This window comes from Leucopleurus acutus, assembly GCF_964270905.1.
Source record: "Leucopleurus acutus genome assembly, chromosome: 3".
Taxonomy (NCBI): domain Eukaryota; kingdom Metazoa; phylum Chordata; class Mammalia; order Artiodactyla; family Delphinidae; genus Leucopleurus; species Leucopleurus acutus.
Genome location: NC_139145.1, coordinates 134,982,332 through 135,006,620, shown reverse-complemented (window position 1 = coordinate 135,006,620; position 24,289 = coordinate 134,982,332). Strand labels below are relative to the sequence as shown.

The window sequence follows — 24,289 nt, the reverse complement described above, 5'->3', positions numbered from 1 at the left end:
TGAACGTCTTGCCTGAGAATTTTGCAAATTCCCTTCAGAAATAAAACTGTTTTCCCCCAGACAACGCCTGAGCTATGGAAACAGGTTAAAGCTGCCAAAGAATTCACCTGTGGTGTTTATATTCTACCCTAAAGAGGCCGGGATGTCAGTCAGAACACATACACTGCCTTTGGCCTGGAACTAAACTTCTAAAATTCAGAAACGTCTTTACTGTGTCCCCTCCCCTTAAAAAAAAAAAAAAAAAAAGTAGCTACCGAGAGTATTTCATTAAAAAAACCAAAAACAAGTACAAAAAACTTTCAGAAACCAAACTGTGTCAGCCAATAAACTGAAATGCAAGAAACATATAGACTTGTAGATCTAAAAATGAAAAGAGGAATATCAAAATGAATCTATAGACAATATAAAACAGTGTGAATAACAAGCTCTCTTTTTCTGCTAGTCTTTCTTTAGCCTCAAAATCTTACTAAAGCCTCCCTTTTGTAGTTTCATAGACAACCTTCCTTCAGTAGCCCACTGGTCACTTTTCCTTGCCATCTTTTCGGCACTCCTAGGTGATACAGAAAACTAACTTTGCCTAGTGGTGGCAATATTCTCAGCACTTCACATATATGAATTCATTTCAAACTCACACTCATAAAAACCTATAAAGTAGATGGATTACCATCATAATGTTACAGATGAAGAAACTGAGGACCGGTGTGGTTGAATAAACTTGCCCAGTGGCCTGGGAGGAAAAGCTCCAGGGCCCATGCTGTTAACCACTCATGTATAACTGCCTCTCTGCCACAGTCATTTGCACTTACTGATAAATTATTTCAGAGAGTTTAGTAGTACTTTATTTAGAAGACATTCAATAAATGTTGCTGGGCAGTTAAAATTCTGTATGTGGGTACGTGGGTGTGCATCTGTATCTGTGTGTGTGTAGAATGGGTTATACCTGAACTTTGTTTCAATGAGTTCATATACAGAAAAAAGAAATTCACATTTTATTGAGGGCCTACACTGCACTGGTTAGAGTGTGATGTCTTTTAATCTTCACTACAACTCTGAGAAACAAGTATTCTCTTTCTAGTTTTTTATTTCTAATGTAGGTTTGTTTTTAAAACAGATATAGGAACTAAGGCTCCATGAAGCTAAGCAAACTATTAGATGCCACACAGGTAGGGAGTGGCAAGGGAAAGACAGCCTGTCCCATCATGCATTTTGATATCCAACACTATTTGCTCCTTTGTCATCTTCGTTAGTTTTCAAAGACTCAAAGAGCTAACTTGTTCAGAGGATCCAGTCTGACCCCAGATTGTTTTCTGTCCAATACATCTCATGGTGGAGGATATAAGGGACCTTCCTCATATTTTGTCGTACCATTTTTGAGACTATTTCACTGATTGTTTTAGAGCACATCTCCGAAGTGTACGCAGTCCTTTTACATTTAGAGGTTAATGAATCCAGGAGCCTGCTGCCATCAATGGTCTTAGTGTTCGTGCTCTCTTTCACAATTGTGGCCACCATTGTTTCTGGGCTATAACTGAGGTGTCATTTCATAGATGTACCCATGGATATGAAGCTTTAAACAGTTCTGTACTCAAAAGTACCTGAAGAGCCATTTCAAAAAACTGAAATAAAAACAAAACCAAGGATTTCAAAGTTTTTCACCAACATTCACCATAAGAAGTCCTTTTGCTACTGAGACCCAGTACACACGTACATACGTGTGAATACACATGCATAACAAGAAAAAAATTTACAAAACAATGTTCTCTTCTATTCAATTCAGTTTCTTTCTTTCCTTTTTTTTTTTTAACAGAAAAATCACAAAAGTCTTTACATGACTCCCTAATCCACTGCAACCAACAGCTTGAAGAACAGAGATCAAGAACATACTGTTCCTATTTTAATTAATATTTCGTGCAGAACTGGATCAAAATTCATTCAGGCAAAATGAATAACACTGATTTCATAAAATGCGATCATTTATCTCACCTAAACTTACTTGAAATGAGACTGTTGTCTGCAATCTGGGGAGTAGAAAGGTTCCCTTTTCACCACGTGTGTCCTTTTTTTTTTTGAATTTTGTACCAGGTTAGTGCATTGCCCATTGAAAAGTTAAATGAGATAAAATTTTACCCTTCTGAAAATCAGATTGCTAATTAGGGCTGTTTTTGTGTTGCTTGATTTCATCTGTTCTGAGTGTTTGAAGGCTGATTTGTTAAATGTTGTTTCTTCAGAAAGAGAAGTTCAATTCAGGTCTGTGGTTTGCAGGTCACAATTCTCCCTGTTAAAATATTGGTCCACTTTGGGCTCTTGTCCAATCTTATGTACTTCTGTAACCCTCCTGCAGTTTTCAAAACAGATAACCAAATGGTGTTTCAAGAAAGTTGGCCAATTTCTTTACTATCCTAGAATATAAGTAACATAACATCTAGATTTGAATATATTCATCTTATTCAAATCGTCTTTCAACAGATTTTCTTCCTCTTCATCTTAGCTTTTGATACCCTCTAAAGTGACATTTGTCTTGGCCAAAGATAAAATATTTTTACTTTGATATTTTCAAAGAAAAGAAAAAAAGGTAAGAGTAACTTTTTGGTATGCTGTTATCAGGTTTTGTTTTGGCTTTTGTTTTACTTTTTAAATATGAAGATAACACAATGATTTCTCATTTTACGTGTGTTACACGCAAGTTATTATTTTTTTAAATATGTTTAATCTTTAGAACTATGGAAAAGGAAATAAGAAAATTTTCTTAGCATTGAAGCAAAACATTGCCACTTTCCTTATGAACATTCCTTCTGAGAAGCACACATATGGGCCAAAAGAAGATCTGTAAGCTAGAGTCCTCTATTACTTCAGATTCTTTCAAATCAAAAGCAGTTCACAACGTTGGGGGTCTTGCCTGCCTTTCCTATATGAAAGAGGAAGTGTAGATTACACAGAAACACCTTCATGCTCAGGAGGGAGAGGGTTAAATTCTGCAGGAGACCCAGCCTTCAGTATCCCAGTGAGTCCCAGAAAAGTGCTGAGACTGGCCTCCCGCTTTAGTTCTACTGTCTTCAAAAGCAGCTATATTTGATACTCCTGTAGCTGACATAGCCTTATGTATCAGAGGAGCTAAATAACTTCTATAACTCAGAAACAGTTTTTTTTTTTTTTTTTTAATGTTGAGAAACTAGTTCAAATGCCAAAAGACCTCTGGGCACACATGCAAAATTTTAAAACACTTTACATATATAAGAGAGAGAAGAGATGAGTAACCCACTAATACAGGGACGGTGAGAAGGTATCTGAGGAAAAGAAGGTGTGTCCTGATAAACATCAAATGCGTGAAATGTGTATGCGGATTGCATTTTTAGATCCCATCCAGTTAGGTGCTAACGTATTGCTGCTAGTAAGTGGATTATTAAAACTGCACTGCTGGCTCCAACCTTTGTATCCAGAGTGCTGAGCTATGTCATCCAAATTTTTAAAAATACAAAACAAACACCCTTCGTAACAAAAGTTCTCTCAGACTTTTGACCTCTCTCTTCTGGCATCATACAAAGCTAAAACTTGTTTTAGGGGTTGGGGAATGTGGCCTCCGATTACTAACCAGGGTTTTCTCTTTACACTGTCTTGTTTACTCATTTCTTCACCAAAGCCAGAGATCATCCCTTTAGCTACTGCAGCATTTCTACCAGATGCGACAAATCACAGGGGTGTATTTTGACTGCTGCTCTATCATGTGAACAAGAGTAACACTGAAACCTTTTACCAGTCCCTGTGCTTCATCTTTGTTTTCCATTTCCCCCAAATGTTTGTAAACTGCTCCAGAGAATTCTTCTTTTAACATTTTAATCTTCTTTCCTCCCCTAATATAAGCTAAAGCTTATATTAATAAACGAAAATGTCATCATCAATTAGAAGTAATTTAGCATCGCCGCTATGTATTCTGACATTGTCATTTCTGTACTGGGGCTGACTGGAGGTCTGAGAAACAATTTATTTCAATGCAAGAGAATGAAACATTAGAAATTATTTCTGTGGAAGTTGTTTTAAGGTTCTGAAAATGATCTGATAGTTTTCATTCCTCTCTCCTAGCAATAGCATTCATGTTTTGTTATAAATAAAACTTGTATCAGAATTTGTGAAATACAAAAGGTGCTACATTATATATATATATATGTATATATATGCACACATATCTGAATTCCCACAAATCTTTGACAGTCTAAATGCAAGTTCTCTTTGAACTTTTCTGTTCGCCATCACTGTTAAATTGCCTGATCACAAAGTTGCTTTCAATTTAAACACTTGGAAGGAGCAAGCAGTACCAGCCCGAGCCTCAGACTCAGTGGCTTAGAAAAGCCTGTTGCCCTCATTTTCATCTACCAATCCATCTAAAATTACCAGTCATCACCTCTCCATAAAAGCTATACATTTTTCAACAATCACTTTATTCATTTCAGACATAGATTTGCAGGTTTTTAAAAAAGCACATTATTCCATTACTAATTTATTTAGTTATGCAATGTCCCCCATTCTAAAGGAAATAAAACTTAAGGTTTTGTATTACATTTGCTGGATAACTGTTTCAGGTCCAAAAAGATAGCTCTCTTGCTGTTGCTGGCATTACTGCTTACAACTCAATGGGCTGTGGACCTTTTGCACAAACGGGTTTGTCTTCAGCCCAGAGATGGAATTCGGCATGCCTGAAGTTGACGTTTGCTATAAGAACCATAACTGCTTTACTACTAAATCTTGCAACTTCTATATTAAATCAAACTTGATGAAAAATGGATCAAAATTTGAGGCTCAGTATCAGCCTTGCTTGACAATAGAGCCAGTCCTCAGTAACCCGTGGAAATGGCAGGCAGGGGAAGTAGGGAAAGCCTCCAAAACTCATTTTAGCCGTGTTCCAACAGTTTTAGTCATCAGAGTTCCTAACAAAGGACAGGATTGAAGGTTCTTCCTTATTTCTCAGCCCACCCTCCAGGGTAGGGGAGAGAAAGGGAGGAGAGGGGCTGGGAGGGCAGACTGCAGATTCTCTTTACTTTCCCTTTACAGAGGAAAAAACAAAACAAAAAAGACAGGAGGGGGAGATTAGGACAAACACAGGAGGTCACACAGGGAGGGAGAGTGATGACTGTTTTGAAGTGATTTGCATCCTTTTAGGAGACCTGGAGTCAAAGGAAAGCCCTCCAGAAAAGCAAAAAACACGGTCCCACCTCATTTCTTCCTGAAGGAGAGACTAACCATGACTCAAAATTAGCCTGAAGAGGAGACTGGTTGATAAACAATCCATGCAGAACCATCATCCTCATCACCTTACATTTAACACTTAACTTTATGAGTGCGAAAGCAATGAGAAATTCTAAAGTATAACAAGACTCAGTTTTCAATGAAAGAGCTACAAATTTAAGACTTCAAAAATATTGCCTTAAAAAATTCTCAAGGTAGGCAGAATTTCAATTGATATTGTCGCAGCTAAACATTTTTATTTCCCGTTAAAAAAAAAAAATTCTTCCATTGGAAATACCTACAGGGTCAGTTGGTAAGACACACAAGAAAAACAGCCTCAATACCTAATAGATTTTGCCTCACCTTTGACTCAGTTTGGAAGGGCTCCAGCATAATTAAATATATTCACCAGACTTGGCTCTGAATAACCACAGGCTAATAAAAAAAAATAACAACCTGCTATGTTAGACCCAAGATTGTCCAACACTCAGGACATCAAAGAAAGATACTGGCCTCTGAAGGAATTATCTCAAATATTATTTTATTGATCCCCAAAACAATTCCATAGTATCAGTAAAATTATAAAAAAAAAATTAGCTCTAACAAAGTCTATGGTTAATATTAAGAAGTCCTAGAGACATAATAAAAGGCCAAATCACAAAACAAACTCCTATGCAGAGGGTTGAGAAACTAAGGAGTGAACCACACAAGATCAGGTCTCTAGCTTGAAAATAAGTGTCGTCTCAACAAAAGTCGTCATGTAAGATATTCAATCTGAAGAAATACAGACTGTGAATTCAATACTCTGAAATTCAAAACATTGTTGCTTTACAGACTATAAAAATATAAAATTAAATGTTTCACCAAACTTCACCATTATTACCTTAAGCAAGTTGGATTATAGGAAAATTCCATTTTCTATATGACCTATTTCTGTAATGGGTACACTTTAAAAAATGAGCACATTTCTTTTGTTGTCAGAAAAGGGATTTTTAAAAAAAATAATTAAAGACCCCCCCAAAGTTGTACGTATTGGAGATAATGTTCTTCATGAGTGAGAGAAACTTGATCTGGGGATTAGAAAGGCAGTAGGAGTGAGAAATCTCATGAGCCCCATTTTCAACTTCTTTTCTAAGCAATCGTTTAACCTAAGACAACCTAAGACACAGAAGTTAAAAGACTTGTTTAGTTAGAGAATTTCGGAAGGGAAGCTTGAATGCAGTCACTCGACCACAGGCAGTGGGCCTGATAGGTGTAAACTATTTGCTTTCGCTGTGGTCTTAAAGAAGCAACTACAGACTAGACAAAAGATTGTCATTTAAAGTAGTATTTCTAGAGGACTATTAATAAGACACCATCATTTTGTGTAAAAATAACCATGTATTTAAAATATACTATTTCTATGTATGCCTAAAATGGCATGCATACATTACAAAACCCTTTTACGTCCTTGAAATATTTCAGTTCAAATCATAGCTCTGGAAGATACATGAGGGAAGATATTGTCCATCTCTCTACATAAGCAAATACTGAAAACTTCCAGAAATAAGGATTCTATAACTTGCCTATACACCTCATCATGGTATTTACTGTTTTGTGGGTTCCATGCTTCTAAGCAACCAGCTGAAGTCTCTTCTGCTTTGATTTTAGTTCACCGCCTCTTACTTGGTCACTCCCCTTCTTAGCATTAAAGACAGCAGTTAACTCTTGCCTTGAACGGTTGAGGGCTTGCTTTAATAATCACTGGGGGCATTGAACCCAGGCTATAGGATGATATGTTTTTAAAAAAAGCACACTTATTTTCTTTTTCTTACTTTCTTTTATTCTGTTTTAAGACATCTCTATTAGTTCTGAAAATTGATTATAGAAAGCTAACCCATTTACCTTCATTTTCCAAGTATGTAAGCCACAAATTTAAGTTGAAAAGCTGTATCTAACACTAAATATTTTCAAAGTATCTCCCTAACATCCATATATGAGTTACTCTTTTATTAAGCTAAACATTAGATAGGGTTTTTAGACTTTATACCTTTATATAAATGATGATGGATATTAGAATCACAGAATTTTAGTTTGGAGGCTTTTTAACAATGTTGCATTAATCATTTTACAATTGACAGGGTAAAAAATTCAGAGGGTCATAACACATTTAGTTTTCCTTCAATTCTGACCGAAACCTTAATTTTACTTATTTAGAGAAAAACAAAAAGCTTGGTGTGTGTGTCTATAACATACATAGCTTGCTTTCTTTGAGCTTCTTCCAAGTATGTAATAAGCAGTCAGGGGATGAGGGGAAGTGATACAGGACAAGTGTAGGGCTGTGAGAATGACCAACCACCTTCCCTGCAGGGTCGGCTCCACGGGGACGCCACCTGTGCATTGCAGAGGGCCCTGCACTACGAAGGCTCCTGTGCTTGGTTTAATGATCTGCTATTGCTGTTTTGAAATTCTTAATTTTTGAACACAAGACCTGACATTTTCATGTTGCCCTAGCCTGCAAATTATGTAGCTGTTCTGCCACCTAGCCTTTAACACCGACTCCCCTCCTCTCGTCAATTAATCCATCTCTAGGAGAGCTACGAACACAATCAAATCAGGGCTTCCCATCTTGTCCTTCCTCTGGCCACTTTCACTGCATACTGAGCGGCTGACCACAGCACACCACAGACTTCCCTCAACTGCCATCTCATTTCCTCAGGTCATTATTTTTTATGTTAACCTCTTTATGCTACGCTTCACCTATGGAATATTTTCTCCCTACCTTTCTGATGAGTCACATGCCCTTTAATATCTTTTTTTTTTTTGGTCATGCCACGCAACTTGTGGGATCTTAGTTCCCCGACCAGGGATTGAACCCACACCCCGGCAGTGAAAGCCCTGAGTGCTAACCACTAGACCACCAGGAAAGTCCCAGCATTTAATATCTTTTAAACTATCTTCTCAAACTATATTCCACGATGTTTTGCATTTATTGCCACCTGTCTCTCCCTTCCTTGTTTAAAACCAATTTTATGGTTGGATGAACCAACCCCTTAAATGACTGTAGATCGAGGAAAAGTGAAGATAACAGCCAAGAATGTGAACTTGCCAGCTCTTCAATTCTACAGCTTCCTTCTACTTTTGCCTTCAATGCTGGCACGGGATTTGCTTCTTGTCTCCACTGCCCTGTGTTGCATCTAGCTCTTTGCTGGAACGGAAACAACATAACAACAAGAAGGAGAGTAATGAGTATGGAATTTTCATCAATGCGTTTGACCTTAGAAGCACACCCTTGAGCACAAGGGAGAGCTTAGGCTTGACATATTTTCCCAAAATGGTGTGTGTCTGTGTGTGTGTGTGTGTGTGTGTTTTCACGTATTTTCCCAAAATGGTGTGTGTGTGCAAGCTTGTACGCCCTGACCAGGTCATTTTTTAAAAATTAACTTCAAATGAACTGCAATGAAGTGGAGAGAGGTCTGAGTGTGTTCCAGCGTTCACAGATGTACACATCTGTGAGGCTGTCCTCCTGGCGAGAGGCACCGTGGCACAGAGCTGTCTCACCTCCAGGACCAAACGCAGCTCTCCTCAGAATTCTCCGGGGTGGTGGCACCGGGATTCTCTCTGCTATTATTACTGTAACTTCACTACCAGCTGTATTGTCACCAGCCCAAATCGACACTCCCATACCACCACCCAGAAGGAACACGTTCTCCCAGAGTTTAAGGGGGACTCAGTGCCTTTGTGAAAGAAACCCTCCCAAAGGGAAGGCTGGAAAACTGAGCCACAAGCAGTAACTGGGGTCTTTTGAAAACTAGTTTTTAAAAGGCCTCCTTTTCCTTCCCATTCCATTTGTTCTCTAACCCTTCCATTAACCCCCCGGAGCCTCTTGTTCTTGCTACCTTCCCCAGAACCTCAGCAAGAGACAAAAGACACTCTTACTTCCTTATAAGTCAAGAAAACTGGAACAGACTTGAGGGTGGCTAAGGCAACCCTGAGGAGGAAAATTAATAAACCGCTGCATCACCTATACAGACCAACACCATAAATGAGCACGATCCTCAGAGTAATTCTAAAACGAGAAAAAGTGGCAAATATTTTTAAAATGAACAGAATGTACAAGTGCTGAAATGTTTACATAATAACTAGGCTTGTTGTCCACTGAAGAAGCACATTTCTCGTGTTCATCACTGTTTTTTTAAAAATATCTGGATTCGAACCCAACTCTACCACTATGTTTACCTGTCAAATGAGCATGAAAATGCTAAGGCTTTAAAAAAAAAAAATATATATATATATAGCTCAAATGCACAATTTTTTTTCCCCTGTGAGTTTCACTTTAGAGGGTTAGTGGACTGATTTATAATTTGTTGCCTTTTATCTTTTTCAGCAGTATGTCATTAAGTCTTTAATTTGGCGTTTCCTATAGTCTGCAGTAGGATATATGCTATTTTAAATCCAGGGATTGCCGACATAGATGGTGGGTAAAAATCTGTGAACCATAAGTAAATTCTTATAAGGAACATACAAAAAAGATTGTTCTTCAGTCAGACTTAAGCCATTACTTTTTTCTAAAGAAGAAAAGGCACAAGTTAAGAAAAAGGCACCGTCAAAGACCTTCTGGCCAAATGTGCATCTCCATGAAGTTTCCTGCTGAGTGCATATGAATGCGCCGTGATCTGGGAAAAGGATCCAAATAGGATTTCAAACATCCAAAAATTTTAACTCAAACATTTAGGTATTTCACCATGCTGCTATTCATTCATTCACTGATTTTTTTTGTCTTAGTTTAAAGAGATGCTAAACAAAAGGAGGCGAGCTCTACATGTATTTACATTCCAAAACTAAGCTCCCTTCACCATCCCCCAAGTCTGTCATCCCTTCACAGCTAAACAAACCGTAAAGTCTAGCCCTAAGTTGGTGAAGAGAAGCAACAAACATGTTAAGAAAGTTTCCCCTTTTCTCTAACAAAACACAACTAAACACCCAGAGTGATTAATCTATTCTCATTCCCAATGTTATATTTTTCTACGATTTGCACACTAAGACAATGTATGTAGGCTAAATTAAGGAACAAAATCAGATGCTTTACGAATTTGGTATTATTGCATTCTTTATTCCTTAACAGTTTTTGGTCAATGAAATGCTTCTGGTATCTTCACTGCTAAATTTAATGAAAAATATGTATATCAATTTAATTTATGAAATTGATGCATTTATGATTATAAAGTGTAAAACACTTTCTGAAACACCCTGTACAGGATATTTTATTTTTTAAGCTGTGTCCTTAATCCAATTGAGAAGTGCATGAGTTTGTCATCTAACAGTGATTTTTTACATTTAACTAGTAATTTTATGTATGGCCTCATCCATATATGTTAACGGTAAGTAAACTGCGTACTGCTTTAGCAGGTTCACATTTGCTTAGAGATAAGGCTAAAGTAAAGTAATTCCCTGGTATTCCTTATTTTTAAGAAGCTCTGCATTATTATTTTTGGAAGTTTTCTCTTCGCAAATGACCTGAGAATCTTCATAGCAACTAAAAGTACTGCTTAGTAACTCTGCAGAATGCTGTACCTATAAATCTACTATTTTGGGGAAGGATTTTTTTTTTTTTTTTTTTTTTTTTTTTGGCAGTTCTGCATGGCTTGTGGGATCTTAGTTCCCTGACCAGGGATTGAACCCAAGCCATGAGAGTGAAAACGCTGAGTCCTAACCACTGGACAGCCAGGGAATTCCTAGGGAAGGATTTCTTAATAGGCCCTCAATTAGTATCATGTTGAACAACTGTTGAGTATATTGGGGCCATTAAACCACTAAAGTCCCTAAATCTGAGTGTGTTCACAAATTCTCAAATTTCAAGTTTAGATAATCTATGTACACATAATTCCAGAAATATAATAAACTGTATCCAAAAATGTGAAAAACAGACGTAACTATTATGACATTCTATTGCTCATGCCAACATAGTCCTACACAAACGTATACAGTTAATTCTGTTGTAAATCTAGAACAAAAACGACTATTTCTAATTGGCTTGTCATAAATTGAAGAATCAAGTAAGAGTTTAAGCACCGTCTACCTCCTTAAAAAAAACAGAGCCTTATAATTTCACTGTTTTTCACAAAATACTTAGAAAAGCATTAAGCTCTCTCATCCACAGCACACTTTGCAATTATTCTCTTCTTCTCACATCTGAAAAGCAAATTAGCAGTTCTCAAATGTGATGTTACAACACCAGGCAAAAATGTAAGCTCTGAGCTTTGTTAAAACTAGTCTGACAAAAGTTAAATATATACCGATCTTTAGACCTAAATGAAATACAACTGAAAAAAACAACTACAGTAAAAACAGTTTTCAAGTTATTTGGAATCATCCATCTAAAATACTAAAAATTAGTGTTTAAAAATCATTGATGTCTCCCCCTCCCCCAAGTCAGTGGAGACTACATGGGGAACGTGGACATCCACCAGGGGCAGTGAGGAGCACCCCCCTCTGTGGGGGCAGTGTCAGACACAGTGGAGCCAGGACAGTCACCACCCAACGACAAGGCCAAACCCTGAAGAGTCAGTAGAGGCTGCACAGCAGTAAGAAGGAATCTCCACCTCTCCCAGCAAGGGTGGTATCAGCAGAGGTCTCCTGGGAAGCCTGAACTTCCACCCCTGCCGAACAATCATGAGGAACCACTTCTACCCCCTAGGTGTTAACAGAGACCTAGGAGGGAATCTGCATTTCCAACCTCATCCAGCAGTAAAGAGGTAAGCAGTATCAGAGGAGATCTGCAGAACTAAACAGAAGATTTACATAAGATCCAGGGTCTCATAAAATAATGGCTAAAGAGTCAAAGATTCAAAGAAAATCACTTGTCATACCAAGAACCAGGAAAATCTCAACCTGAATAAGAAAAGACAATCAAGAGTCATTAAGGGCTTCCCTGGTGGTGCAGTGGTTAAGAATCCGCCTGCCAATGCAGGGGACACAGGTTTGATCCCAACTAAGCCCGCGAGCCACAACCACTGAGCCTGTGTGCCACACCTACTGAAGCCCGCGAGCCTAGAGCCCATGCTCCGCAACAAGAGAAGCCACCGCAGTGAGAAGCCCATACACCACAATGAAGAGTAGCCCCCGCTCACCGCAACTAGAGAAAGCCTGTGCACAGCAATGAAGACCCAACGCAGCCAAAAAAGAAAAAAAAAAGGTCATTAAGACCAAGATGGCACAGATGTTAGAATCATCTGACAAGGATTTTAAATCAGCCACCATAAAAATGAACTAATGAACAATTATAAAGACACTTGAGGGCTTCCCTGGTGGCGCAGGGGTTGAGAGTCTGCCTGCCAATGCAGGGGACACGGGTTCGTGCCCCGGTCCGGGAAGATCCCGCATGCTGCGGAGCGGCTGGGTCCGTGAGCCATGGCCACTGAGCCTGAGCGTCCGGAGCCTGTGCTCCGCAGCGGGAGAGGCTGCAACAGTGAGAGGCCCGCGTACTGCAAAAAAAACAACAACAAAAAACACACTTGAAACTAATGAAACAATAGAAAATATCAGCAAGTAGAAGATAGAAGAACCAAACATAAATTTTAGAACTAAAAATTACAATAACTACAACAACAAAACACAGCAAGTAGACTCAATGGCAGATGGCGAGAACAGAAGAAAGAATCAGTAAACTCAAAGACAGAACAACATAAATTCCCAATCTGAAAAATGAAGTGAACACAGGCTGAAAAGAATGAACAAAGAATCAGGAACCTGTGGGACAGTAACAGGTGTTACTATCGCTGGTGTTTCAGAAGAAAAAGAAGAGAAAGTGGAGGGGGCTGAAATTTTTTTTTTCTAAGAATCATGTCTGAAAATTTCCTAAATTTGGCAAAAGACATAAATCTACAGATTTAAGAAGCTGAGAGAACCCCAAACAGTTGATATACCCAAAGAAATCCATGCCAAGACACATCATATTCAAACTTCGGAAAAACAAAGACAAAGTTTTCAAGTAGCAAGAGAAATGAGACCTTAACTAAAGGAGGGGAACAAATAAATGGCAGCAGATTTCTTATTAAAAACCATGGAGGCTAAAAGGAAGTGGCATAGCGCTTTCAAGCCTTGAAAGGTAAGATCTGTTAAGCTAGAATCCTGTAATCTAGCAAAAATATCCTTCAGAAATGAAGGGCAAATCAAGACATTCTCAGATGAGAGAAAACAAAGAGAATCTAAAGACTGAACAATAGGAATTACCCAGTCTGAACAACAGAAAGAAATAAGCCTGAAAAAATAGAAGAAATATTTAAGACGGTTATATTACAAATGGGTAGGGTAAAGGGACATACAGGGAGATAGTTTCTATACTTCACTTAAATTAGTAAAATGTTGACACCAGTAGACTGTGAACCACTAAAAAAGCTATACAAATAGATAAACTTAACACTACAGATAAATAAAAATGGAATTGTAAGCAATGTTCAAGTATCCCACAGGAAGGCGGCAAAAACGAAATAGTGAAACATAAACGGAGGGATAAAATAGAAAACAAAATACAAAATGGCAGACTTAAGCATAACATATCAATGCTGGGAAACAGAGGGTGATCTATGCCCCCAATAGGGGCAACACAAGGGAGATCTTTGTGGCGATAGAATAGATCTGGATCTTGATTTAAGTGGGAGTTACACAAGTCTACACCAGTTCAAAAAAAAAAAACGAAAGACATAGAAATACATACACATAGACTATCAATGTCAATTTCCTGGTTTTAATATTGTACTATAATTTTATAAAATGTAACCATCTGGGGAAACTGGGTGAAGGGTACATAGGACCTCTTTGCACTATTTTTGTAACTTCCTGTGAATCTAGAATTATTTTGAAATAAAAATCAATGGCAAATGTGTAATAAATCAGCGGAAAATACGTAATATCAAGATAAATGAAGGTCATGGTACCTTTGTAGATATACGAAGAGAAACTAAGGCATGACTAACCTGTACTGTAAAGTTGGAATTACAACACTTCGAATTCTATAACATATTAAAATGATAATTTTAAAAATTAAAGCTGTTATAACTACACTTGTCACTTTATGATCAGTGTGGTATTAATTCACATAATTATTATGTTTCCAAGAATAAAATAATGTGTATAATGGGGATTCCTAAGCAAATCTACAAGTTACTTTGCAAATATTCAAGAAGGATGTATTTAGGTTCATTGAAATATGTAACTCTATTTCCCTATATCTAAACAACATATAGTTACTCATATTTATTTATTTATTATTATCATTTTTGGGCTGCACCACGTGGCCTGTGGGATCTCAGTTCCCTGACCAGGGATTGAACCTGGGCCACGGTACTGAAAGCCCAGAATACTAACCACTAGCCCACCAGGGAACTCCCTAGTTACTCATATTTAACTAGAACAGCTAAAAATAACATTCCACTACCCAATAATCTGGATTAAGAGTTTGTGGTATCAAGAAAAAATACAAACACATACATATGTATATCTATAGTGAATATAAATACTCGGAGAATAAAGTGTAACATTAAACACAGAACCTTTTAAAAAGGACATTTAAGAAGGGAAATCTGTTTTTATATGTATTTACTAAATAAATTGATAAATGAACCAACATTTCATAAAGGGATCAACATAAAGTGATTAACAAAAAATGAAAAAGGTAGTTTATATATGCGTATTTGTGGCACGTGTGTTTATGCTATGTGCACATATTTTTCTCAAGTAAATTTTTTGTTTCTTTTTGTTTTAACCTAAAACCAATAAAGATAAAGGGAAAGAAGGGCTAAATCCCAGGCTGATTTGGTATCTACAGAACAACATGATAGTACTTTCCTGCCACTAAATGGAAGTGGTCCTTGGATGGATGGAACAATCCTTTCTTTGTGAAGCGAATGGAACGTGAGAGTAGCAACTGAAAACTTCAGTTCACCTTCACCTGAGTTTTCTTATATCTGCTAGCTGAACACACAGATAGGATATGATTATAGAGAGACAAAGGGAGGGGAAAAAAAAGCAAACAACAGTCATGTATTGAAAGCATTCCGCATGCCAAGTATAGCAAACCTTATACCGTGGCTTATGAAGAAGGAGATTCTGTGAGGAAACAGAATTTAATTCAATTTCTTAAAATTAATTGGAACCTTGAACAGAAGATGTTAAACTGATATAGAACCTGAGGCAAATTTCTAATATATCATGATCACATTTTCATGAACAAGGATTTCAAAACTGTAAAATGTCATGCACCATAACACATGTGGTTCTTTCTGAATAAAAGCAATGTGAGTGATAATCACTTCTCTTTCCTTGTTTTCATGTGAAAGATCCTACACTACAGGTAGGTTTTCTTTTTGTTTTGATAATTACAAAATCTGATCACATCAGTGAGAAAGCCATTTCCCAAGGATAAACTGACAAGGGTGAAATTTTGAATGCTTTAAGTTAACTGGTGTCATCTTACAAGAGTAATTAATTTCTGGGAATATTTTACTTGCCATAAAAACCAGGATAGTGTAAATCTTCTTGGCACTTTTTCTTAGAAACATTTATAGAGTTTCTCAAACTGTAGGTCTTATTAGTCCTTAACATTCCTCTTTGGTAGGAATATTAGAAATATCATCTTCCTACGATATCTTAACATCTACCAGGAAGCAGAGGGCTTGATGGGATAATTTCCAAAAACAAAGAAAACTCAAACAAATTTTCAGTACCAGGGTTATAGCCATTTAGCATAATTTCCTACGTTAAATAATCACCATATAATTTTTATTAGTCCCAGAGTTATGCTGAATTTTTAGATTTTACAACTTTGTTCCAAATTGCTTGGCACATAGTAAGTGCTCAATAAATAATTTCAGAGTACTTAAATGCAAAAGGTCATATTCAGCAGATACAAAAAATAAAAGTGTACCTAATAAATGATGTCACAACACAACAGTAAAACTTTCACTTTATAATTTTGAATCTGACATTCAGGAGGGCAAAAGGAAATTTTCTTGGGGTTCTATGGGTGAACTTTCTGATTTCCTTACAGAGTCTAAGTGGGACTGCAAGACAAGAGTACAGCTGAGACCTACCATCACCGTGAGTGTTGCCTCTGTCATTATGCCATTCTTTTTGGAATAGCACCTATTCCTAAAGAACAACAAGAGAGACACCAATGAATAAGCCATTTCAGGAGAAAGGATGGGGCATTTGAGGGTTGTGACAAACATGTGAACTAAGTTACCAGAAGGTTACCATAAAGAATCTTCTATGGTTCCTACTGATAGATTTTTCTTACCACTGGATGCAAAGTTCTCTTCTTAAGACGATACGAACCATAGCCTTGCAAGCCATAGAAATGATACTAAGCTTAAGGGGTTTTTTTCCTGGATCTAGAAGATGACCTCATTCGTGACTAACTAAAGTGTATTGTTATTATTCCTCCCTTACAACTCATTTCAAATGAGTGGGTTTGGGGTGTTTAAAAAATGTCACTTGAGTGCCTTTGGCTTATAGCACTCTAAACTGTGAACAGGAGAGAATGGAAAATGAAAACGAGTCACCTGGTATTTATAGACAGCAGGACTGTGTTGAAAGTCAATATGATCAAGTACCTTGCCAGAAAAAAAAAAAGCAATAAAGCTGTGGTTCTAGAAAGTTTTTGACAAAACTGCATCTCATCTTGTCTTAACCAGTTGAAGGCAACTATGAATGGTGAGATTCCTTCATATATTAATTACTTAAACTTCCCTAATGAAATTCAGGTGTAATCCCTGAGGCTTTGAGGTCAGCACAGTTAACTAAACTGCAGAATATGGTATTTGCCAAAGGGGAATTAATTAACAGAGGTCTACTATGAATACCAACAAGTCTAAATTCACTATTTATTGAATAGTAGAAAAATGAAATGCTGAACTAGAATTTTAAATTATAAAACTGTAGAATACTGTTAATTACGAAAGCATGGCCTGTCATCTGGTTGCATGACATTTATTTTGTTTCGTTTTTACTTTCACCATTTTGACCTACGCTTATACCAGCTACCACACCTAACCTGGCCATCTGCAGCAGAAGGGGGAGGTTTTCTTTTCTTCCTTCCCTCCTCAATATTCTACATGACATTTTTCTTCCTTTTTTCTTTCTTTTTTAAAAATTTTTGGCTGCATTGGGTCTTTGTTGCTGCGCACAGGCTTTCTCCAGTTGTGGTGAGCGAGGGCTACTCTTCGTCGCGGTGCTCGGGCTTCTCATTGGGGTGGCTTCCCTTGTTGTGGAGCATGGGCTCTAGGCGCGAGGTCTTCAGTAGTTGCAGCACGTGGGCTCAGTAGTTGTGGCTCACGGGCTCTAGAGCACAGGCTCAGTAGTTGTGGTGCATGGGCTTAGTTGCTCCGCAGCATGTGGGATCTTCCCGGACCAGGGCCCGAACCCGTGTCCCCTGCATTGGCAGGCAGATTCTTAACCACTGCACCACCAGGGAAGTCCTACATGACCTATTTCTTAATCAAAGCACTAAAGACTGGCTCCTTAGATCCAACAAGAACAAACCATCCCCTGCATATTGGACTGAACATTTTGAGAAGAGAAGTAGTCATCATTAATAAGTATATTAAAATGTAAGTGTACCTAATAAATATATTAAAATATATTTATTAAATAAGTATATTATTTATACTTATAAGTATATTAAATAAGTATATTGAATTATACTTTAATATAAGTATATTAAATAAGTATATTAAAGTATAAGTATATTAAAGTATATTAAGTAAGTATAAGTATATTAAATAAGTATAAGTATATTAAAATAAGTATATTAAAATAAGCATATTAAAATACACTTATTCCAGTATCAACCAATTAATAATAACCAGTATATCTATTCTGGAGGAGCAGTATTAATTTATATAAATGATGATAAATCATTCCAAATTTCATAACTGCTCTCAGTCAAAAATTAAATTATTTGCAATAACTTACAGAGACATATATTATAATTTCATAGTCCTTTCCTAATACTCAGTCCCATAATAACTCCAGTGTCTCAAAAGCTCTTTCACTTACTGGGATATGTTTCTCTTTTTGCATTCAGGATTTACCTCTTCAACCCACCCTCATGAGAGTAGACTAGGTTGAGGGGCCTCTTCTTCTTAGTGAATTAAATAAATAAAAAAAATTTAAATGCATCAATATTTTCCAAGTTCCTCATACACTGTTAGTTTGTTTCTTTATATTTTCACCAACATATCAAACTGATTTTTTTTTTTCTTTTTTTTTTTTTTTGCTTTACGTGGGCCTCTCACTGTTGCGGCCTCTCCCTTTGCGGAGCACAGGCTCCGGACGCGCAGGCTTAGCGGCCATGGCTCACGGGCCCAGCCGCTCCGCGGCATGTGGGATCCTCCCGGACCAGGGCACGAAACCGTGTCCCCTGCATCGGCAGGCGGACTCTCAACCACTGCGCCACCAGGGAAGCCCCAAACTGATTTTTAATATTCGGTCTCCTCAACACTTAACTGGCACTCAGTCCTCTGAAAGCAAAGAGTAGACTGGATGTCTCTCTCTGGATACACTTAGTCAGTGAGAATAACTAAGAATATATAGGGCATGAGGTAGGCTGCATCAAACAGTTGTTTTAGGATGGAGGTTCTCAAGGCAGATCATCTGGGTTCAAATCCTGGCTTTGTCTCCTGCTTGCTGTATAACCTTGGGCAACTTCCTTAAGGAATTTTCTCAGATATAAAATGGGGGTAATAATAGTAACTAGTTCATTGGGTTGTCAGGATTAAATGAGGTCATGTTTGTTAAGAGCCTGGCACAAGGCCTGGAAAATAATTTATAAAAATAGTTACCACCACCACTATACCTAGAGAACCACGCTAAAGAGGAGTCACGGTCCAGCTCTCAAAGAGCTAACCATCTCAGTTTAGAAGCACTGAGAGCCCCCATCCTCCAGAAACACAAGCTGACAGATAAAGCACATAAAACTTATGTAATAAACACACGTGTACACAGGATTCTTATAGCACAATTCAGTGAAATGATACCAGTAATGGATTACTGGTAATCCAATTAAATGGGTTTTGGAAAATGAAGAACAAAACTAGAAAACCACTTCTATGCAGCAAGGAAAGCCAACGAGGCAGGGATATAGCAGGGCCTCAACACAGTGTTTTTAGTGAGAGGAGTAACATTTTTAAAAGTAAAGTAAAAGGTTGGGGACTGTCCCAGAGATACACTGTATTATCACATACTACTATTACCATTTCTTAAGAGAAAGGTCATTAACAAAAACTTTGGGAGACGACAAGCTCAGAATAAAGAAGAGTCTTTTAAATCTTGAAATCGTTACAACAGAATGATGTGATAGGGATGGACTGGTGCATGTGAGGAAGCTACCTGAGAGGTGAAGCCAGACACATACACATCTGAGGAAAGACAATTCCAAGAACTATCAGCAAGTCCAAAGGTCCTGAGGCAGCAATGAACTTGATTTCTGTGAAGAACAGAGAGGGAACCAGTGTGATAGGAAAAAAGGTAGACAGACAGCAGTTGTGAGATTATGTAAAACCTTACAGGACACAGTAAAGGGTTTGGATTTGACTCTCAGGATGATGGTAAGGCTTGAGATGGACTTAAGCAGGGATGTAACATGCTTTCAAGACAAGAATTATAAGTAGAAAGATAATCTCCTACCTGGCTAAAAGGTAAAGAACACTAAAATAGGGGTCAAATCAATTCTAACATTTGAACCACTTTAAGTGGTTGAAAGTGCCATTCAAGGTAATGGAAAAACTGGGAAATAATGATAAGTTAAAATGATTAGGATGATTCGGGACATTTTAAATTTAAGAACAGTGTGACGTAAAAGAGGAGCCACCTGGAAACTAAGCTGAATGCAAATGGCGGATACAGAGATACAGCTTAAATCTACATTTGTGGAAGCTACCATGACACATGGTGTGTGATGAGATGAACTCCCTGAAACAAGGGGTGTGGAATCAGTCCCCAGAGCTTGGGACCATGGTAGGGAGACATGGTCAGTCTTATGCTAACAAAGGTTAAAACTTTATTTTTGACACAAAAAGAATTTTCCAATAATCATGAGCCACTTATTGAAACAGACATTTAAGACTATCTAGACTAAAATTAATGTCTGTGAGTGACTCTTATGCACCACTTGGGAGAGATAACCCCATGCTCACACCATTAAAGCATTTGCCAGCTCAAATGTCATCTTGGCCACTCATTCAAAGTAGATGAATAGACGACTTTCTATTTCATGATGGGAAGAGGTCTTACAGAAAACCTTTAAGCTTTATCTTGGGCAGAAACATTAAAGATAGAACACATGGCATTTGTGAGAAAGAGGATTGTCCTTCTATCCTAGATAGCATTTGCCAAGCTCTAGAGGCAATGTTCTGGGAGAACACACCATGTGACTTGTTGCCTTGGTAAAACTGTTCATTCAAGAAAGAAAGTTATTTTACAGAAAGTTTATTCAGAGCTACATCATTTAAAAACCCATCTGAGTGGGAAGCAGCCACATAGCACAGGGAGATCAGCTCGGTGCTTTGTGACCAACTAGAGGGGTGGGATAGGGAGGGTGGGAGGGAGACACAAGAGGGAGGAGATATGGGGATATATGTACATGTATGGCTGATTCGCTTTGTTATAAAGCAGAAACTAACACACCATTGTAGAGCAATTACACTCCAATAAAGATGTTAAAAAAAACCAAACAAACCCATCTGAATGCTCCATTCCTTCACAAACCAAATTCCAAAATATATTACCGTTCATGGAATCAGTGACTGACATGCTCACGTTTTCATAGCTGTCTAAGAAAAAAGTCTTTCCCTTCAGATTTTGCAAAATGCAAAAACTATATGCATTTTTCCCATTACTTAGACATCCCCCTGACCCTTACCCACAATACACACACACACTTCATTTGCAATACCAATGGCCAAGCTTGGGCTAGCCACATTGGAAGGGAAAAAGAAGCTTGGAAAATCTGTGAAACACCCAACTTCGAAGGAAAATATATGCATCAAAGTCCCAATAATTTATCAGGTATGGTTATATAATACACGATTGGCATTATTGAAGTAGAGAGGTCTTTCTACTTGTTAACAAGACATTTTCCATATCATACTGACTATATGAACAGATAAACTCGAGAATCCACTACTTCTCTATCAAGTCTGGGGATTGAATACATGAAGGCTTTATCCTCAGAATGTGAGGAATTTAAAAGACACTTTTCTAGCTTTTAAATTTTTCTTAGGTCTTTTGAAACATTTGTTTATTCCTTGTTTCTTCTGGTACATCTATACTGAGGGCTTACTAAGTACCTAGTACAGTGACAATTAGAAAAAGTAAAAAAAGAAAAATAACTGCTAACAAAAAATTTCTAACAATGCAAATAAGACAGGATAAAAGAAACTGCTTAAGTTTGGGAATAATTAGTGTTTCACAAAAATTAAACTTAAGGAATATGAATATTTGTTATTACTTTAATCATATATGACGAGCTATTCAAATTCCTGACTTGTAAAGTAAACTAGAAGTAAACTTGAAGTTGTGGTTCCTGACATTTTCTGGATGGTCAGTATCTTCAACCCTTTTTTTTTTTTAAGCTGCATTCTATTTCACTGGGTTGATTAGCCAGATTGAATTGAAACTTTTGGTTAATGTTTTATTTGATAGCCTGATTTGGATTCAGGTAGAGGTGTCTGTACACGTGCACACATGCATGTGATTTTTACAAATGTGGAAGTTGGAGTCTATAGCTTTGTCAGGCAAGAGATTGTACCAATGGCGCTCAGAAAGTACATGCTTAACAACTGAACAAAATAGTTGCATTGAAATTCTATTAAGAGTTGTTGAATATTTCATTACGAAAATACTTTAGATATAAGAGTTTAGAACAGCATCTTAATTAACATATTATTCTAGTTCTACTGAGAGAGAGCAGCTTTGTAGCCTGTCTTAGGTTGTCTCGCCATTGCTATCCCAGAGCATTTCATAAGAGGGAAGGTAGAATCAGGGTTTTATTCATTACAAAGATGTCCCAGTTGTTTTCACTAAAATTGGAGGGTTAACCTATTTCACTGGGGATTAATCTGACACCTAGGATGAGTGTGACAAAGATAAATCAATGCTATCAGAACTGCCTGTATAGCTCTTGCTAAAATAAATTAATAGGTTACAAAAATAATACCCAGGCTAAGGACCTTAATGCTCTTAACCTCTCTACCTTGACTACATGAACCTTCATTTTGACAACAGACCAGAAGAGAACAAACACGGAACTATTTAGTGTTACTCCCTTCTACCACCATGAATAAAAGTGATCTGTTAAAATAAAAGGATGTCAGTATGCTGTAGGCCGGCATAACAAATTTCTGAAGTAAAACCTAATTTGATGGGTCTGAAAAGACACAACTTTATAAAAATCAACTCAAAAAAAATATACTTTTTGAATGATTTAATCTAAACACTGAAATTCTAACAAGTCAAAACACATGCATTCCTCAAAGAAAACAGCTTTTAGCCTGAGAACATAGGTAGATACGTATACCAAATGAACAGGTTAAGTTATTTAAAAAAAACACCAAACCCTGTCAGTTATTTAATTTTAAAAAATATTTCAAGTTCTGAGACATAATGAATCACACACTCTTCAGTTATAAGCAAGCCCTTTTGATAGCTTTATAAAATCAGTTCACAGTTTTGTTAAACTTGCGATGGTAAAACATTAAAAATTCAATCCCAGATGAGTAGTTATGATATCAAATAAAGAAATTGTCTGGAGGAAAAACTGTACAGACACAGTAATCAAATTCCCATACAGGATTAATGGATAACATGTAAGCCAAAAGATGATTCATTTTATTTTAAAATTAATTACAAAAGTCCTTGATTGTTTTAGAATGAATTACATATCCTTATAGTAGGTTTCCTTAGGCAATAGCAAAATTCATTAAATATAACTATGATATATTTGGTCATCAGAAATGTAACAGAAGGGAAAACATGACTGTTTTGAAGAGTATATACCTAATTTTCTCCAAATCAAGATGAGTCAAATGAAATTTGCATTCGTCTTCTAAACAAACGAATATCCAGGACCTAGCACATCATTAGTAAATTGCACAATCTTTAATAAATATCTAAAGACAATGGAATGATAAAGCACACTTTTAAATATTTGAGAGATGAATGTCTATTTCCGACAAATTTTTGTTTTAGGAAAGTCATAAATATTTTCTCTGTCAATACGATTTGAATATTTAAGAAAAAAATGTAAATCCACTAAATATTGATTTAAGAAAAATTACTTGAAAAAAATTAACTGAAGTCTCTCCCACTTACCTATACAGAGGGAAAAATAAAAGCAATACTGATTAGGTATAAGAAAGAGTTCTGGGAATCAAAGAAAGCCATCCAATTATTCAAAGTGGAATATGCTGGGACTTCCCTGGCAGTGCAGCGGTTAAGAATCTGCCTGCCAACGCAGGGGACATGGGTTCGAGCCCTGGCTCGGGAAGAACCCACATGCCGCAGAGCAACTAAGCCTGTGCACCACAACTATCGAGCCTGCGCTCTAGAGCCCGCGAACCACAACTACCAAAGCCCACATGCCTAGACCCTGTGCTCTGCAACAAGAGAAGCCACTGCAGTGAGAAGCCCAGCGCCGCAACGAAGAGTAGCCCCTGCTCGCTGCAACTAGAGAAAGCCCGGGCACGGCAACAAAGACCCAATGCAGCCAAAAAGAAAATAAATAAAAATTTAAAAACCCCAAATGAAATATGCCTTGTGTAAATTACATGTTTTAAAGTGACTATATATTTGCAACATTTTCAAAATTTCAATTAAAATTCAGTCAATAAATCACTTTATAGTCTTACGTACGGCACTAGTCATAGTGTCAGAATACTTTTTATTTTTTAAAAAAACAAAACCTTAGAAGACACAGTCCAGTTTCTAACGCCACATTTCCACATATTCCAATACTGACTGATGCATACACCTCATTTTTTTCACTGTTTACCCAGATATAGAAGAACTCTGAGAGTGCACCTAAGACTAGGATTCT

The 24,289-nt window shown here is 37.2% G+C and overlaps 1 protein-coding gene across 2 annotated transcripts in view; it reads right to left on the bottom strand.

The window, feature by feature from the left end:
* The window catches only part of ARL15 (ARF like GTPase 15), a 417,783-nt gene that overhangs the window by 127,137 nt on the left and 266,357 nt on the right, over positions 1 to 24,289 (bottom strand). The gene's annotated exons all lie outside the window — the stretch shown is intronic.